The sequence below is a fragment of the Aegilops tauschii genome, chromosome 3 (assembly GCF_002575655.3).
Source record: "Aegilops tauschii subsp. strangulata cultivar AL8/78 chromosome 3, Aet v6.0, whole genome shotgun sequence".
In the NCBI taxonomy this organism is placed as follows: domain Eukaryota; kingdom Viridiplantae; phylum Streptophyta; class Magnoliopsida; order Poales; family Poaceae; genus Aegilops; species Aegilops tauschii.
In genome coordinates, this window is record NC_053037.3 from 211,169,043 (window position 1) to 211,188,194 (window position 19,152).

The following is a 19,152-nucleotide window of genomic DNA, read 5'->3' on the forward strand; positions in this document are numbered from 1 at the left end:
ATCTTTCTCTGTGTCCGATTAAAACTCCGTAACCACAAGTATTGCGTGAGTGTTAGCAATTGTGAAAGGCTAAATGATAGTTGAGTATGTGGACTTGCTAAAAAGCTCTGACATAGAATCTTTCTGATTTTATGATAAATTGCAATTGCTTCAATGACTGAGATTATAGTTTGTTAGTTCTCAATAAAGTTTCTGATTCATACATTGCATTGTGAATAGATTATTACCTGAGCATAAGAAATCATATGACAATATCCATATATGTTGCTGTTATAAGATTAACCATGATGCCCTCATGTCCGTATTTTATTTTATTGACACCTCTACCTCTAAACATGTGGACATATTTATCGTTATCGGCTTCCGCTTGAGGACAAGCGAGGTCTAAGCTTGGGGGAGTTGATACGTCCATTTTGCATCATGCTTTTATATCGATATTTATTGCATTATGGGCTGTTACCACACATTATGTCACAATACTTATGCCTATTCTCTCTTATTTTACAAGGTTTACATAAGGAGGGAGAATGCCGGCAGCTGGAATTCTGGGCTGGAAAAGGAGCAAATATTAGAGACCTATTCTGCACAACTCCAAATGTCCTGAAACTCCACGAAAGTTGTTTTTGGAAATAATAAAAAATACTGAGCGGAAGAAATACCAAAGGGGGCCCACACCCTGGCCACGAGGGTGGGGGCGCGCCCTACCCCCCTGGGCGCGCCCCCCTGCCTTGTGGGCCCCCTGTTGGCCCTTCGGTGCCCATCTTCTGCTATATGAAGTCTTTCGTCTGAAGAAAAATCAGAAGCAAGCTTTCGGGATGAGACTCCGCCGCCATGAGGCGAAACCTTGGCGGAACCAATCTAGGGCTCCAGCAGAGCTGTTCTGCCGGGGAAACTTCCCTCTGGGAGGGGGAAATCATCGCCAGCGTCATCACCAACGCTCCTCTCATCGGGAGAGGGCCAATCTCCATCAACATCTTCACTAGCACCATCCCCTCTCAAACCCTAGTTCATCTCTTGTATCCAATTCTTGTCTCCAAGTCTGGGATTGGTACCTGTAGGTTGCTAGTAGTGTTGATTACTCCTTGTAGTTGATGCTAGTTGGTTTATTTGGTGGAAGATCATATGTTCAGATCCTTTATGCATATTAATACTCCCCTGATTATGAACATGAATATGCTTTGTGAGTAGTTATGTTTGTTCCTGAGGACATGGGAGAAGTCTTGCTATTAGTAGTCATGTGAATTTGGTATTCGTTCGATATTTTGATGAGATGTATGTTATCTCTCCTCTAGTGGTGTTATGTGAACGTCGACTACATGACACTTCACCATTATTTGGGCCTAGAGGAAGGCATTGGGAAGTAATAAGTAGATGATGGGTTGCTAGAGTGACAAAAGCTTCAACCCTAGTTTATGCGTTGCTTCGTAAGGGGCTGATTTGCATCCATATGTTTCATGCTATGGTTAGGTTTACCTTAATACTTCTTTTGTAGTTGCGGATGCTTGCAATAGGAGTTAATCATAAGTGGGATGCTTGTCCAAGTAAGGACAGCACCCAAGCACCGGTCCACCCACATATCAAATTATCAAAGTACCAAACGCGAATCATATGAACGTGATGAAAACTAGCTTGACGATAATTCCCATGTTTCCTCAGGAGCGCTTTTCTCTATATAAGAAATTGTCCAGGCTTGTCCTTTGCTACAAAAAGGATTGGGCCATCTTGCTGCACTTTATTTACTTTTGTTACTTGTTGCTCGTTACAAATTATCTTATCACAAAACTATCTGTTACCTATAATTTCAGTGCTTGCAGAGAATACCTTGCTGAAAACCGCTTATCATTTCCTTTTGCTCCTCGTTGGGTTCGACACTCTTACTTATCGAAAGGACTACGATAGATCCCCTACACTTGTGGGTCATCAGTTGTCAACGTGGAAGTTCAGTACTCTATATGTGGATCAGACCTGTTACTTTGCTCTGAATGTTGAACTTTCCGTTTGAACGTATGGAATGGGTTGTTATTTTTTTAAATGGGTTGTATTTGTCCTCCACGGGTTTAGAGGCTGACTTGTGGGCCTACCAAGTTGACGCGTACACAATCAGGAGATGATTGTACGTGGAGAGGATGACAGTAGGGACCCGCCAAGGTCATGGCAGTACGCAAGCAAGTGCCTCCTTATTTCAAGCCAATAAAAATGGCTCCTCCTAATGGATTTCTGACATCTGGGTCCCATGCCATTGTCAACGTAGTCAATAAACGAGAGAATTGCACAACGAGTGGCTAACACCAGGGACCCAGCAGCTCGCCCAGTTATTTTTGTTTTGGGTTAATTTGATAAATGCCACTCCAAATCTGGTGTTTCCGAGAAATGCCACTGCAATTTCCAAACTTTGAAAAATGCCATTTCATGCCATTTCCAGTGGCATTTTTCGAAGTTTGGAGTGGCGTTTTTCAAAGTTTGCAAATTGCAGTGGCGTTTTCCAAAGTTTGCAAAAATTGTAGTGGCATTTTTCAAAGTTTGGAAATTGCAGTGGCATTTTTATGAATCACCATAATTGGAGTGGCATTTATCTAATTTGTTTTTGAGACGGAAGCAGGGTGTCAACTGGGCTATGCGGGGCACTCTGGCCTGTCTAGACAGCCTTCTCTTTTATATTTGCCACAGACCAGCCCAGTAGTTTTTTTTCTTTCTGAAAATGGCTAGCCTAGTTTTTTTGTGATTTGCCAAGTAAGTCGCTTTGTCAGGCCTGTTGGGCTGCAAATCTTTCAAGACGAGGAGAGCTTCATTCGGCTGGCCGAGAAAATGGCCTATCAGTAATGAGAAATGGGTTGTACATTTTTAAAACACATCAAACCGACAATTAGTTTCAAATTTCATTTTTTTCATTTCGAGATTTTAAATTGCATTGATTTTATGCGTGGACAATTTGTTGGATTTTATATTGATATACATTTATTTTTAAAATCAGTTTGAATGTGACTCGAAATTTCGAGATTAAAAACAGTTCGGACCGCACCGAAATATGCAACATTTCGTATAATTTTTTAACCGTGGCCACAATATGGGTTGTAATGCTAACAAAAAGAATATGGGCTCCAAAAAAACCCTAAGAATTAGCAAATGGGCTGTAAATTATTAGAAATAATGGCAGATGGGTTGTATGCTGTTTTCCATAGATTTGAGGCTTTCCTAAAAAAAAGGTTGACGCACAAGCAGTGACTGTTGGATGTCCATCCAACGGCCATCGTGCTTCTTCAATCTCTGCTCTTCCTGCTCTAGCCGCTCAAACAAGCGCCGGCGGGACTGCCTGCTCCCTCCTCCCCGCGGCCAGCTGTGCTGCCACGCAGGCCTCACTGCCCCACCGTACTCCCATCGCTGGCCTAGCCATCCCTCTAATCACCCACACCTGTTGTTATTCTCCGGCGACGGCAGATGAACCAGTAAACCCTCGTACAGTCGTACTCCCCTCCGCGTGGGAAACAACTGCCGAGTCTTCCCTGGCTCCATGTCGTTCTCTTCCTAGGCCTCGCCATCGTCCACCGCCCTGGTGCTCTCGGCGCGGCCTGGTCAACGTGGTCGACGACCGACATGCATCTGAAGTGGACTGTACATGGAGAGGCTGACAGCTGGGTCCACGGCCGCACGCAAGGAAATGCCTCCTTATTACGCGCAAAATAATGATTCCTCCACCTGACATCTAGGACCCACCGAAAGGTCCTCTGTATTTCGCGGAAAAAACGTTACCGCCGCTGACAGCTCGGACCCACCAGCTATATCTTTGCATGCAAGGAAGTGCCTCCTTATTACGCACAAAAAAAATGAATACTCCCCCTGCTAGCTGGGACCCAGTATAGTGGGAGGCTGACTTGTGGGCCTACTAAGTAGACGGGGACGGAGGGCTTTGTCAACTTAGTCAATATGCACGATTCTAGCTCCAGTGACCGTACGATGTCCATCCAACGGCCGTAGTGCTTCTTCAACCTCTGGTCTTCTTGCTCCAGCCGCCCAAACCAGCGCCGGTCGTGCCTCGTGCTCCTGCCTCCCGTGGTCGGCTGCGATGCCGCGGAGGCCTCACCGCCCCCTACTACTCCCACCATTGGCCAGGCCATCTCTCTACTCACCCACACCCCCTGTTATTCTGCGGCGACGACAGCCTCACACCGCGGAGAACCAGTGAACCCTCATACTCCTCTACGCGTGGGCATCCACTGCCGTGTCTTCCCAGGCTCCGCGTCGTCCCCTTCCTAGGCCTCGCTGCCGTCCACCGCCCTGGTGCTCTCGGTGCGGCATGGTCAACGTGGTCAAGGAACGGCTTCCATCGGACGTGGACTGTACGTGGAGAGGCTGACAGCTGGGTCCACGGCCGCAGCAAGGAAGTGCCTCCTTATTACGTGGAAAATAATGATTCCTCCACCTGATAGCAGGGACCCACCGGGCGGGCAACTGTATTTCATGAAAAAATATGTTTCCCCCCTGACTGCTGGGACCTACCAGCTACATCTTCGCACGCAAGGAAGTGCGTCCGGGCAAAAAAAAATGATTCACCCCCTGACTGTTGGGACCCAGCAGCTACATCTTCGCACGCAAGGAAGTGCATGACAGTCGGGACCCACCTGGTCGAAGCGTACGTAGCGTTGTCATTCTGGTCGCGAACGTGTACGTACATACTGGTCGATGTAGAGGCGCGCATGTAGCATGTACACGTACGTACAGCGGCCAGTGTGCAAGAAAGAAAATACGGCCACGTACGTACATACGGGCGGGGTCTCGAACACCTACTCGCGCATACGTACGGCCAGGCCTCGTGTACATGGCTAGGTCGGAACAGAGAAATAGCGTCGTCATCGTGTTCATGGGGAGCTAACCGGCTGGGTCGGAACGAATGCGTCGTCGTGTTCATCGGGAGGGCTTGGATGGAACAGCCGATGGAAAGGAGGCCTGGCGTACCGCAGAACGGAGGAAACGGCCTTGTGTTCGACCGGCCACGGTCGAAACGGGATCATGTTCATCGGGAGGGGTCTGGCGTGCCGCACAATGGAGGAAACGGCCTTGTGTTTAACCGGCCACGTTCGAAACGGGATCCTGTTCATTGGGAGGGGTCTGGCGTACCGCAAAATGGAGGAAACGGACTTGTGTTGGACCTCCTACGGTCGAAACGGGGTCCTGTTGATTGGGAGGGGTGTGGCGTACCACAAAACGGAGGAAACGGACTTGTGTTGGAGCGCTACGGTCGAAACGGGGGTCATGTTCATCGGGAGGGGTGTGGCGTACCGCAAAACGGGACTCCACGGGATACTTTTCATCTCCACCGTCGACCCCCTCCAGCCTCCACGGGCTACTGTTCATCCACCGTCGACCTCCTCCAGCCTCCACCTGCGACTGTTCATCCACGGGCTCCCATTCATCCAGCCTCCACCGCGCGCTACTCCACCGGCTACTGTTCAACCAGCCCTCTCCACGGGCTCCTGTTCAACCACCCCTCCACTAGCTACTGTTCATCCAGCCTTCCACCGTCTACTGTTCATCCAGCCCTCCACGGGGTCGTCCTGTTCATCCAGCCCTCCACGGGATCCTGTTCATCCAGCCCCAACTGGCTCGATTGATCGGGGTCCTGTTCATCCAGAGGCAACACCACGGGGTCCTGTTCATCCACCCCCACCGGGAACTATTCATCCAAACCCCCCCCCCCCCCCAGCAACGCTCACTGTTCATCCAGATGCAGCATCGATCGGCTTCAGTTAGCAGCAGTAGCGAAGGAATCGCTCGATCGGGTTCAGTTAATAGCGATCGATCAATCGCTCGGGTTCAGTAATGCATAGCCTGCAGTGCAATCGCTCGAGTTCAGTAGGCGAACGCCTCGCTCGAGTTCAGTAGGCGAACGCCTCGCTCGGGTTCGTCGCGAACCTCCATCCAAATCATCGCAAGGATTTAATATTATCCCTTTCATCCCTCAATTTTTATCACGTCATTCTTTTGTTACCGGAGTTCATCACGGTGGCTCGTCATGATTTAATTCATTCTTCAAGTGTTCATCAAGATTCTTGTTCAAGGAGTTCTAGTATCTTTTCTTCTTGCGTCTTGAGGTGCAACTAATTCTCCGTATTCTTTTGAAGTGGAGTTTTGCATTTCTTCGTTCCTCTCAGCTATTTCAATCTTTTCCGCTTGTGGTTGGTTATCACCTCATAATTTTGAGATGTTATCCATAAGTCCACAACAAGTTTATTCTTTTGTTGTTGAATTTCCAACAACTCCGTTCAATGTTTTCCTTCTAAGGATGCTCTCTATTTCATTCATGGTAGAAGTTGTCATCTTCTTCCCCGTTCTTCTCATTCCACTCTTTCAATTCTTTCCGGAGGTTTTGTCTCGTGTCTTCATCAAGTATCATTCCATCCTCTCAAGCTCGTTTTCTATTCTTTCCTTGTTCAGCCGGACTGCTGCATAAAATCCTTCGTTATTATTCCTTTTCCATCTTGTCCTAACTGGAGTGGTTTCAAATTCAGCCTTATTCCTTGAGCTTTTGCTTCTTGTCTCATTCAACATTCCTCTTTCCTACTCGAGTGTTCTTGACTTTGTTCATCCTCACTGTTTGGTTCTTATTTCACCTCATCCCTTTTTCTCTCCCGTCTTGGTCCTAAGATCTCGGGACGAGATCTCTTGTTAGTGGAGGAGTGTTGTAACGCCCCGGATCCGATGCGCCAGGTGTCTTCTAGTTATTCATCGTTGTTGCCATGTCATTTGCTTGCGTGTTGCATTTTGCCATGTCATCATCTGCATTGCATTATCTTGTTTTTCAAAACTTGCATCCGGTCCTTTTCCCCGTTGTCCGTTTCGCGATCCGACACTCTCGTCGCACCCGTTGCACCCCCTTTGTTTTCTTTTCGTGAGCGGGAGAAAAACCTTCTCGGAATGGGTCGGTATTTGCCGAGTGGCCTTGGTATAGCACCGACAGACCGCCCGTCAAATTCCGTTCCATTTGGAGGTCGTTTGATGCCCCAACGGTTAACCGCGTAGCCCGAAAGCCCCTTTTGTCTTGCAGCCCAACACCCCTCCAAATCAGCCCACTAACCCAGCAAAAACCCCTCCATGCTCTCGGTCGTTCGATCACGATCGTGTGGGCGAAAACCGTGCCTCATTTGGACTCTCCTAGCACCCTATGCCTATATAAACACCCCTCCCCGAATTTCGCGGTGTAAACCCTAACCTTCTTCCCTCCATGCCGCCGGACACCTCTCCCCACCACCGGACATGTCCGCCGCCGCTTCCTCAGCCACTCCCCGTCCGCCACGTCGCCCCTCCGGTTCCCCACCGCTCCACGGCCCGTGGAGCCCACGGCCGGCCCGCGCCGGGCCCGACCGCGCCCGCAGCCCCCGCCGCGCCCTGGCGACCGAGCCGCCGGCGCACCTCGCCCCGCCGCCCGGTCTCCTGCGCCACCCCGCCCGCGCCAGGCCCGACCGCGTCCGCGCCCCGCCGCCGCGACCCCGCGCGCCGCCTGGCCGACCCCGCCGGACCCCGCGCCGTCCGCCTCCGCGCTCCGCCGCCAGCGCCGCGCCTCCGCCGCCGTCGCCGGCTGCCCCGTCGCTGGATCCGGACGGGTGGGATGAGATCCACCCGTCCCAGAACCAAACGCGTCGTCCCGCGCCCGGATCCCTCCGTCCCGTCCACGTTCTCCGCGGGGTATAATTTTCTCCAAGTCCCAGGGTTTTTATCAGCATGTTGCATACTTTGACCTGCCATAACTTTGTGTGTACTGCTCGGTTTTGCATGCATGATATGTCAGAACGTTTATTGTGCGATGCTCTTCATTTTGTTCCATTGGGTCATGTTCATTAGAGTTTATCTTGATGCCCTAATCATCGTTGCAAGAGTGCTATATGATGTTATCTGCTGTCTGTTATCAGAACTTGATGGCTTGTCTTTTTCATTGCATTTTGTGTGTGCATCCTATGAGGTTGATGTCTACATGTGTTTTGATCAACATCATGCCATATTTACAGAGGTACTTGTCTTGTATTTTTAGGATCTATGTGGTGACTAGCACAAGCATGCAAAGTAGCTTCCGTGATGTTGCTGATTTCTGTGACAGTCATTTCTGCTAAGTCTGAGTCTGTTATGTTGTGATGCCCTGTAAACCTGCTGCTACAAGTCATTCTATGCATAATCCGGAGATGTTCACTAAGGATGTTTTGTTACACATGTTATGCTCTATCCATCCATGCCCATATTTGAAATTATGGAGTGCTCTAGCATGTCTTAATGTTGCTCTACTTTTGCTATAAAATGTTCCTGGCAGATTGTTTACATGTTAATCAATTTTGCCATGGTTGTTAATAGTGATTCGTGTACCCTATGACTATGATATTGTCATGCTTAGCTTCATATTTACGCCTTATTACTGCTGGTTACCTTTCCATGCCATGTAATGCTCTGTAGTGAGTGGTTCAAGCTCACCAACATGCCTACTTATCATTATTTCTGCCATGCTCTGTTTTTCTTCCAAGTCTGAAGCTGTTAATAAAACTTGCTATGTTTACCTGGGTGCCATCATATCTTCTGTGCCTTTTTAGCTCATGTTCAGTAAGGGACTTTTGTTCTATATAATTATTAGATTCATAACATGCCTTTGTTTGCTAAGATCTGTTCCTGTAGCATGTTGTTTGTTAGCTCTAAACTTTGCAACCTGATGTTATTTCTGCCATGTCCAGTGATTCTGCCAAGTCTGTGAAACTGTTATTATTTGCAATCTTGCCATGTCCTTTTGAGCATGTTATAATATTTTCTGGAGATAGCTCAGTGTTCATGTTTTTTAATGCTTTACCTTTACATCATGCCCATGTCATTTGTTTTCATGTTAAGGTGCTGTAACATATTGTTTGATGCTTGCTAGATGCCTAGTTGCTGTTTTGGACAGATTGTTGCTATATCTTGTTAGTGTATGTGTTGCACCGTTGCTCCGTTTTGAGCATGCTCTATATGAAACTTGCTTAGTTTTGCATGTAGTTTCATATTACCTTGTTGCATCCATGTTTTGAGTGTGTTTGCTTGATGTTTGTATGCATTTTGCATCAATGTCATGTTTAACTTGTTTTGCTCATATCTTCTAGGCCATAGCTCCGAATCTAATGAACTTTATATGTAACTTGACTAGAATTTCATGTAGATCATCTTGGTGCATCTTAACTTGCTTTTTAACAACTTGAACATAAGGTTTATTCAGTTCTGGACCAATTTCGAAACTTGCATATGAGGACTTACCGGAATTGTTATAGGTTGTTTCCGGCCTCATTTAAACTTGCTTTGATGTGTTGCTCTTGTATGCATCATCTCTTGCCATGAGTAGCTTCATGTAGCCTTGTCATGCATCATACTTGGTTGAGCATCATGCCTTGTTCATGTGTGGTGTGTTTACCATGTTGTGTGTTTCTTCTCGATAGTTCCCGTTTCGTTGCGATCGTGAGGATTCGTTCGTCTACGCTTGGTTCGTCTTTGTGGCTTCATCTTCTTCATGGACTCGTTCTTCTTCCTAGCGGGATTCCAGGCAAGATGATCGTCACCTTGGATCTCATTACTATCATTGCTATGCTAGTTGCTACGTTCTATCGCTATTGCCGCGCTACCTATCACCTGGTTATCAAGCCTCCCAAATTGCCATGTCAGCCCCTAACCTTTTCATCCTTCCTAGCAAACCGTTGTTTGGCTATGTTACCACTTTTGCTCAGCCCCTCTTATAGCGTTGCTAGTTGCAGGTGAAGTTGAAGTTTGTTCCATGTTGGAACATGGGTATCATGAACTTTGTTGGGATATCACAATATCTTTTATATTATTAATGCATCTATATACTTGGTAAAGGGTGGAAGGCTCGGCCTTATGCCTGGTGTTTTGTTCCACTCTTGCCGCCCTAGTTTCCGTCATACCGGTGTTATGTTCCTTGATTTTGCGTCCCTTACGCGGTTGGGTGATTTATGGGACCCCCTTGACAGTTCGCTTTGAATAAAACTCTTCCAGCAAGGCCCAACCTTGGTTTTACATTTGCCTCACCTAGCCTTTTTCCCTTGGGAGTGGCGCATCCCGAGGGTCATCTTTATTTTACCCCCCGGGCCAGTGCTTCTCCAAGTGCTGGTCCAAACCGAGCGATGTCCGGCGCCCCCTGGGCAACCAGGGTCTATGCCAACCCGACGTCTGGCTCATCCGGTGTGCCCTGAGAACGAGATATGTGCAGCTCCTATCGGGATTTGTCGGCACATCCGGGCGGCTTTGCTGGTTTCATTTTACCATCGTCGAAATGTCTTGTAACCGGGATTCCGAGACTGATCGGGTCTTCCCGGGAGAAGGAATATCCTTCGTTGACCGTGAGAGCTTATAATGGGCTAAGTTGGGACATCCCTGCAGGGTATAAAATTTCGAGAGCCGTGCCCGCGGTTATGTGGCAGATGGGAATTTGTTAATATCCGGTTGTAGAGAACTTGACACTTGACTTAATTAAAACGCATCAACCGCGTGTGTAGCCGTGATGGTCTCTTCTCGGCGGAGTCCGGGAAGTGAACACGGTTTATGGGTTATGCTTGACGTAAGTAGGAGTTCAGGATCACTTCTTGATCATTGCTAGTTTCACGACCGTTCCGTTGCTTCTCTTCTCGCTCTTATTAGGGTATGTTAGCCACCATTCTTGCTTAGTCGCTGCTGCAACCTCACCACTTTACCCCTTCCTTACCCATTAAACTTTGCTAGTCTTGATACCCATGGTAATGGGATTGCTGAGTCCTCGTGGCTCACAGATTACTACAACAACAGTTGCAGGTACAGGTTTTGCGATGATCATGACGCGAGAGCGATGTCTCTTGTTTTGGAGTTCTTCTTCTGCTTCTTCTTCGATCAGGGGATAGGTTCCAGGTCGGCAGCCTGGGCTAGCAGGGTGGATGTCGTTTGAGCTTCTGTTTGTGTTTCATCCGTAGTCGGATGTTGATCTTATGTATGATGTATTGATGTATTCTTGTGGCATTGTATGCCTCTTGTATGTATCCCCAACTATTATGAAATGTTGATGTAATGATATCCACCTTGTAAAAGCGTTTCAATATGCGGGTCTATCCTTGGTGGGACCTTCGAGTTCCTCATGGATAGGGTCGCATATTGGGCGTGACAATGCGTTGATAAGTGGCGCCTGCGTTTTTGAGTTCGAAAGGCATAGTCTTGAAGCAGAAAGGCATGTACAGGGTAATGAATGCCGGTGCGGCCTGATCGGATTCCTTCATCTTAATCTGATGGTATCCGGAGTATGCGTCGAGCAAACACAGTGAATCATGTCCTACAGTTGCATCAATGATTTGGTCAATGCGGGGAAGTGGGAAGGGGTCCTTAGGGCAAGCTTTATTGAGGTTTTTAAAATCGACACAAAGGCGCCAGGATTTTTCCTTCTTTGGTACCATGACCAGGTTTGCTAGCCAATCCGGGTGTTTTATCTCTCGAATAAACCCGGCTTCAAGTAGTTTTGCTAGCTCTTCCCCATAGCTTGTCGCTTGGGTTTGGAAAATCGCCGCAGCATTTGCTTGACTGGCTTGAACACCTTTATTATGTTGAGGCTGTGTTCGGCCAGTCCGTTTGGGATTCCTGGCATATCTGAAGGGTGCCAGGCAAAGATGTCCCAATTCTCGGGCAGGAATGCTCTTAGAGCGGCGTCGACCGTCGGATCCAGTTGTGCTCCAATGGCTGCTGTTTTATTAGGATCTGTCGGGTGGACTTGGAATTTGACTATTTCGTCTACTTGCTTGAAAGAAGTGGATTTAGGCCTTTTATCGAGGATTACGTCGTCTCTATCCACCGTGGAACACAGAGCGGTGAGCTCCTCGGCCGCAAGGGCCTCGGATAGTGCCTCAAGGGCCAAGGATGCGGTTTTGTTTTCGGCGCGGAGTGCTATGTACGGATCACTGGTGATAGTGATAACTTCGTTGGGCCCGGGCATTTTGAGCTTCATGTACCCGTAATGAGGTATGGCTTGAAAGCGTGTGAATGCATCTTGCCGCAAAAGTGCGTGATATCCGCTGTTGAAAGGTGCCACCTGGAAGATTAACTCTTTGGACCTGTAGTTCGCCGGCGTGCCGAATACCACATCAAGTTTATTTTTTCCCGAACATCGGCTTCTCGACTAGGAATAATGCCTTGGAAGGTTGTACTGCTCTGCTCGATGTGGCTCTTGTCCATTTGCATTTTGTCGAGCGTGTGCTCATAAATGAGGTCCAATCCGCTGCCACCGTCCATGAGCCCTTTAGTGAGCCGAAAGCCTTCCACAATTGGGTTTAGAACTAAAGCGCCTTGTGCTCGGACTAATCGGGCACGTGGTTCGTCAGTAGCATTGAAAGTTATCGCCATGTCGTTCCAAGGACTTATTGCAGCTACTTGGTTAACTTCGGCGAGGTCGCGGAGCACCCTTTTACGCCAATTATTTGAAGAAAAGGTCTCGAAGACCGTAAATACATTGAGATCGTTATCCTTCGAGGAGTACTTCTCTGGGGTAGTGTTGGTGAGGATGGCCTCACCGCTCTTAGCCACCTGCCGGAGTATCCAACATGCCCGAAGGCTATGTGTTGGTTCGGAATTCGGCATCGTGTGTATTTGACAAGGCTTGTCGAGCCATTCATCAAGGGCCATTCTATGTCCTGTTAAGGGCTTAATTTTCTTGTCCGTGGAGTGATGATCAGGTGCCCCGTGAGGGTGCATCCTTTTTGCCCGACCGGCTGGTGGCTTAAAGGTCGGTGCTTCCCACCGAGGTGTCTGGGCTTTCCAAGCGCTTTCCATTGTGCAGTACTTCTATACTATGTGTGCCAAATCTGCAAAGTGCAGTATGCGGCGTCGGTTGAGGGCATTGAGGATCCCCTCGTCCGTACAGTTGCGGCAAAAGACTGATACCGCATCGTCGTTGCAGCAATCTTTGATCTTGTTTTTAACAAGGAGGAATCTAGCCCAAAAGTGATGGACTGTTTCCTGAGGTTGCTGCCATACATACATTAAGTCGCATATGTCCGGGGGACCGTAATTGCTTGGAGAGTATTGCTTTTGGTGGGCGGGTGGGCTTAAATCCGAACCCTGACCCACTATGGAATCCGGACTTTGAAGAATTTCTGAGGTCACTGGCCCAGGATCCGGAGTGTCCTAGGGGTTTTTAGGCTCAACGCCTGGTTCTATGTTTGGAGGACAAGTGCTCTCTTCTAAGATGGGTGTCCGGCTCACAGGGCTCAGAGATCCGAGCATAGTTTGTTTTTAGCATAGGAGGAGCGGTATCCTCAACTTGCTCTTCCACAACTGTCACCAGGTGGGTGACAGGTGGGGACCTGATTTCCCTCTGATCGGGTTTAAGCCCAATCAGATCATAATCTGTTACGAGCCCCAGGGCGGCGATGCGATCTAGTAGTTCTTTTAAAGATGAGATACCTGCTGGATCCATCTTATCGACGCTTTCGGGGTTGGTGCAGAGATGATTTTTGGCAATCTGGGGGACCGCCTTGCGCTTAACGGCTGGGTGGGCGCCCATGGTGAAACTGCCGATCTGGAGGATCTGCCTGGGAACTAGGGCCTTTCCGGAGGTGATTTTGTCATTGACAATAAGGTGAGCCATTGATCCTTCTATCGACAACATAGAGGAACTCTCAATGAAAGCACCAATGTCGGTGTCAAAACCGGCCGATCTCGGGTAGGGGGTCCCGAACTGTGCGTCTGTGGATCGAAGGTAACAGGAGGCGGGGGACATGATGTTTACCCAGGTTCGGGCCCTCTTAATGGAGGTAATACCCTACTTCCTACTTGATTGACTTTGATGAGCATAGGGGTTACAAGAGTTGATCTACCTCAAGATCATAATGGCTAAACCCTAGATGTCCAGCATGCATGATTGTGATTGCCTCTATGACTAAACCCTCCGGTTTATATAAACACCGGAGGGGGCCAGAGTTGTACAAAGTCGGTTTCAGAGAAAGGAAACTATACGACTAGCCGCCAAGCTTGCTATCCACGCCAAGGAGAGTCCCATCCGGACACGGAGGAAAGCCTTCTATCTTGTATCTTAGCGGCCCATTAGTCCGGCCCATGTCACATAGCTCGACCATCCGAGGACCCCTTAATCCAGGACTCCCTCACCGCCCACACATATATGTAGGTGGGAGAGGGAGGGGAACAGCAAGGGGCGCCCCAAGTAGGAGTAATCCTACTTGGATGCCTCCCACAAGTCGGCCTTCCCCCTTCCATAAGTGTCGGAGGGGGAAGGAAAGAGAGGGAGAGAGAAGGGAAGGGGAAGGTCGAATCCTCCCCTTACCTTTCTCCCTTCCCTCCTTCCTTCTCATATTCGGCCTATATGGGGGCGCTCCAGCCCACTAGGGCCTGGTCTGTCCCGCCCTTGGCCCAATAAGGCCCATATCTTTGCCGGGGCGTGCCCGGAACCTCTTCCGGTGACCCGATACGTACCTGGTACCCCCAGAACACTTCCGGTGTCCGAATACTATCGTCCTATATGTGAATCCTTACCTCTCGACCATTTCTAGACTCCTCATCATGTTCGTGATCTCATCGGGGACACCGAACAACATTCGGTAACCAAATCACATAACTCATCTTTCGCTAATAATAATAAAGCAATTAGTGCTTCTGCCCACCCACTCACCGTCGTGGTGTTTTTACAAAATATCCCCTGTGATTTTCAATATTTAACCCGCACTTCTCAAACCCGAAACGGTACGTGTGAGAAAAAAAACAGCCACCTGCGCGGTCTTGCCTTCAGAAAAATCCCATCTCCGCCTCCACCGCGCCGCCACCTCCTGCCATGCCCCACCCTACCTCCCCGCGCGCCGTCGTGCGCCGCCGGCAGCCGCTGGTAGACGCCGCCCACCCTGCCGGCGCGCCTAACCCTCCCTACCCCAACTTCCCCCACACCCGCGGACTTCGACCACCGGCGACAGCGGACGCCTCGGGCGTTGAGGGCTCCCCCAACCCCGTCGGCTTCTCGACCAACCACTCCTTTCCAGCGCACTCCGCCCGAGATCAGATCCATTCGCCTGGCTCCCACAGCGAACATCGCCGCCCGAGATCAGATCCATCCTTACAGCCTGTGATGTGAGGTGATGTTCTTCTTAGCGACGGCTTGATTCTTCCCAGGTATTTTTTTCTTCCTACAGTACCTCTTGATAACAAAATCTGACTGCCTAAGAATTCCTCAATTTGCTACAGTTTATTGGTGGAAGATTGGAGTGAGCTTTTCTTCAGAAATTATACCTTGATCTTCTCCAATGTTACTGTGATAGTAAGATATTCCGCTTTGATTTATAATATGCTTACTTGCAGGCTGATGCTCAGTTCTTTGTTGTTTTGTTTCTCGGCAGCATGTTCCGAATGGTGAGACAGCGAGCTTGCCGCTGGACGTTCCTAAGAGGTATGGACGTAAGGATGTCCTTGCTTGCCCTTTATTGTAGTAATATAGCCCATAATGCATGCAGTTTGTTTTCTCCCTTTCTCCCATGGACTCTGAATTGATGCCTAGCTACTTTGTTGGTGACAAAATATGATTTGCATCTGCAGCTGAACAATAATGGGAGAAAAAGGAGTACATGCATTACATAATGTACCTACAGCAACAGTGGGTTGCCCCACCAAACTCCACCACAAGCTCCACATGCATCATCTATCAACAACCCTTCTCACACTACAATGTAGCACATTGCAGCAGTATCCTCGTCCATGCGGCCAAGCGATCTGCAGGAGAAACACCATGCCGATGGACGTTCCTAAGGGTGAGGTAAGGATCTAAGAATGACCTTACTTGCGTTGTATTGTAGCAATGCAATGCATAATGCATGCAGTTTTTTTAATTCCTTTCTCTTATGCACTCTGAATGCCTACTGCCCTACTCTCTTGGTGCCAAAATATGATATCTTCTGTTCTTTGTATGGTCTGCTAATAAAGCATGCCCTATATTTGTGTTCAGTTCAGCTAGATGTAACTCATTGACATATGAGATTCCATTGGGCCTGATAATCTTAAATTTTGCTTCACATTTTAAACATTTAGTATTACACCAAGAGTTTTTATGTGTCATGGAAAGTGTCCTATAAGTGGATACTTTCCACATTAATACCACATTATGCTTGATAGTCATCTAACTGGACGACTTCAAGCACGAATAGGTGAATCGTTTTAGATTTTGTACTTCTTTTCAGTACAGAGATAATATTGTTTCTTGCTTCCAAAGAGAAAACAGAGAAGCTTTACATTATAAGAAATAATAGATTATTAATAAGAAAATAAGGTCCAAGCCAGACTCCCACTTCTAGAGGTTTTGTCTTTCATGTAAGGGGATATGATACTTCATCTGATCACAGTTGTCGTATAACCTAATGATGGTTAGTAACTACATCCTTTTGGGGATGGCAAAAAAAATACATCTTATCTATTTGATGAATTGCAAGATCAGCTAAACAATTATTTCCACAGAACACATGTCTTTGCTTGGCTTAGTATACAAGATAAGAAAATGTAAATTCTAACATACATTTTTAATATTGCTTAGGGATTAATATTTAATGTTTCTGGTGTTTGTTAGTTATAGAGCATGTATCTTTATTATAATAATGGGCACTACTCAAATATTATTTTTCTTTTTAAATTTGTATTTTTTTTTTCAAAATACATGTGTCCACAAGAATGATTCTCAGAATCAGCTTTCACTGTCCAAAATGTTCCTCTGTTTATGTCACATAAGGGCATCTTCAACGCGGACCTTCAAACCGCCCGCATATGTCGAAGTTAAAATATCGGCGTGCTGTGTGCATACACATCTCTCGGCCCAGGTAGGAAATTTCCAGTTCTTTCTGTCATATTGTGTTTTAATATAGTGGCAACTCTATACCCTCTCGTGAAGCGACTAGCATTGCTGGCCAAAAATAGCAATTACATATGCATTTAGTCGATCTTTTGGCATATCTCCTTTTGTATTATGATTGCCATATTGAGGGGGAAAAGGCAAAATATGTAAATCTGTATGAGTTTTTTATGTTTGCATTTTTTTGGTGGAATTAAAGGATCGAGTAGGCTTGCTCCTGAACCTAACAGTTTTTAGTGTCTAGGAAAAATTCTTGATATGACAGAAACGAATTGTCCTCTCAGAATATGAATTGGATGGAAAGCTAGAGCTGGAGCAGGTTGGCCATGGACACTCGCAAAATCCTTTTCAACTATACATGTTTTATCATTGTTCTCAACTTTTGTTCCGGACTGTGGCTTTCTGAACATCTTTTAGTCTTGTCACTTGCAGACACAGTTCTTGTCAAGTGGGTCTGAAGAAGTTGGGCAGTGGGTGGTTCCCAATTCCCATCACGCTATGCTGCTATTCATACTCAGTTCATGAAAAGTTAACTTTTTGTGGAAAACATGAGGATTTCAATTTGTCAGGGCTTCGTAGAATTTCAAAAGAAAATTGGTTTTTTGATTAAACTTAATATTGATCAGACTGGTTTATATAGAGTAAGTTACGAACTTATGATGGGGAACTTGCATCATGACATAGGCATGCAGTTGAGACCAACACATTGAGTGCAACAAACAGATATGGTAAAACTTTTGCATGGTTTCTTACAACTGTACAAGTCTTTTCCTATTCATGTATTCTGACATTATTACCTTCTGATCAATACAGGCGTACTTGATGACACATATGCCCTCTGTATAGCTGGTAAACAGAGGGTGGTCCCGTGTGCTTCTTTCTCTTGAAAATACATATCAAGAGTACAAGAACCAAGAGAAGCAACAATACCCCTCCTGCAGCAGCAATTGCAATTAGAACACATGTGCTGATCCTTTTCCAGAAACTCTTCTTGCGTTTGCTGGGCACTGATGGTGGTTGTGTCGGTGAAGGAGAAGGCGCAGTTCCAGGACAGGGTTCCAATGGTGACCCACACAGAAAAGTGTTCCCTAAGAAGGAACTGGCTGGGAATTTCTGCAAAGGAAGGTGATATTGGACCACTGAGGTTGTTGTTGCTCACATTCAAATGCCTCTATTTGGCGAGACGTAGGTCAGGGATGGGTCCAGAAAGAGAGTTGTTCTGGAGAAGGATTGCAGTAAGTCCAGTGAGATTTTGCACGCTCAATGGGATTTCCCCATCGAAAGTGTTGTAGCACAGGTCTAGGAATGTCAAGCTGGATGAAAGTGTAGTTGGTATGATTCCACACAGATTATTATGCTGCAGATAGAGGGAATGAAGAGAAGGAATAGATCCTACATCAGGAGGGAGCTCAACAGTAAGGCGATTAGACCGGAGGCTCAACACCTCCTGGGCATCAAGCTTGCCAAGCGTATCTAAGGGTATTGGGCCAAAGAGTCCTAATGCAGGTAGGCATAGTGTGTGTACACGGCTATTGTCCGGTGTGCATTTCACTCCCAGCCAAGAAGTGCAGACAGGTGTCGTGGAGCTCCAGTTAAGCTTCCTTCCATGGGGCAGGGATGCAGGAAATGCAAGAAGAGCCTGCTTGTCGGAGTTCAAATCGGCACTTTTAGCATACAGGATGCATGCAAAGAGAACAGCAGCAGACATAGATGTTTAAGTGTAAGATGCTGCATTAATTGTTCGGACTTGCTGAAAGCCAATAGATTTCAACTCTGTAGTCGATGCTTTCTCATCAGCTCTTCACTCTTTTCTTGCCAGGCGGAAATCGAGAGACTGTCGGAGTGCCTCCCTCCCTCGCGCCATCCGCCGCAAGATCCAGCTGTCCTCCGCCCAGAGTCACGCGCCGATTGGGAGCTGTGGCCGAGAGGCGGGTGAGGAGTCGGCCCGATCTGCGCCGGAAGCAGCCGGCATTGCGCGGAGGCGGCGCAGGCAGAGGGAGCGAGCAAAGCCCGCGCCGGCCGGACCGCCGCTGCTCGCCCGCTGGAGAGTAGACGCTGGAGAGTGGAGAGCGTGGCGATCTCACTGCGCGCCCGCGACTGTTGCTTTATATATATAACGGGGCGAAAGCATTTTTCGGGAACAGAAGTTGGTAATGTTGTAGCATTTGATTGTTCCGTACAAGAATGAGACTGAGTATTCTATGCTTGCCACATGCACAAGGCTGAGCATATTTGACATGATGGCTGTTGCTGCATGTGAAGAGTTGGTTAATAGGAAGAAGTTCCTAATTGAC

The 19,152-nt window shown here is 47.6% G+C and overlaps 1 long non-coding RNA gene and 1 pseudogene across 1 annotated transcript; one reads left to right on the forward strand and one right to left on the reverse strand.

Annotated features, from left to right (window-relative positions):
- The first annotated feature begins 14,855 nt into the window (after positions 1-14,855).
- LOC141042347 (uncharacterized) lies at positions 14,856-16,827 on the forward strand. Its single transcript, XR_012204747.1, has 5 exons — positions 14,856-15,138; positions 15,211-15,283; positions 15,363-15,412; positions 15,559-15,775; positions 16,739-16,827. It is a non-coding gene; the product is annotated as an uncharacterized lncRNA (long non-coding RNA).
- Positions 16,828-17,304: 477 nt separating this feature from the next.
- LOC109755844 (probable inactive receptor kinase At5g58300) lies at positions 17,305-18,738 on the reverse strand (annotated as a pseudogene).
- Positions 18,739-19,152: the final 414 nt, after the last annotated feature.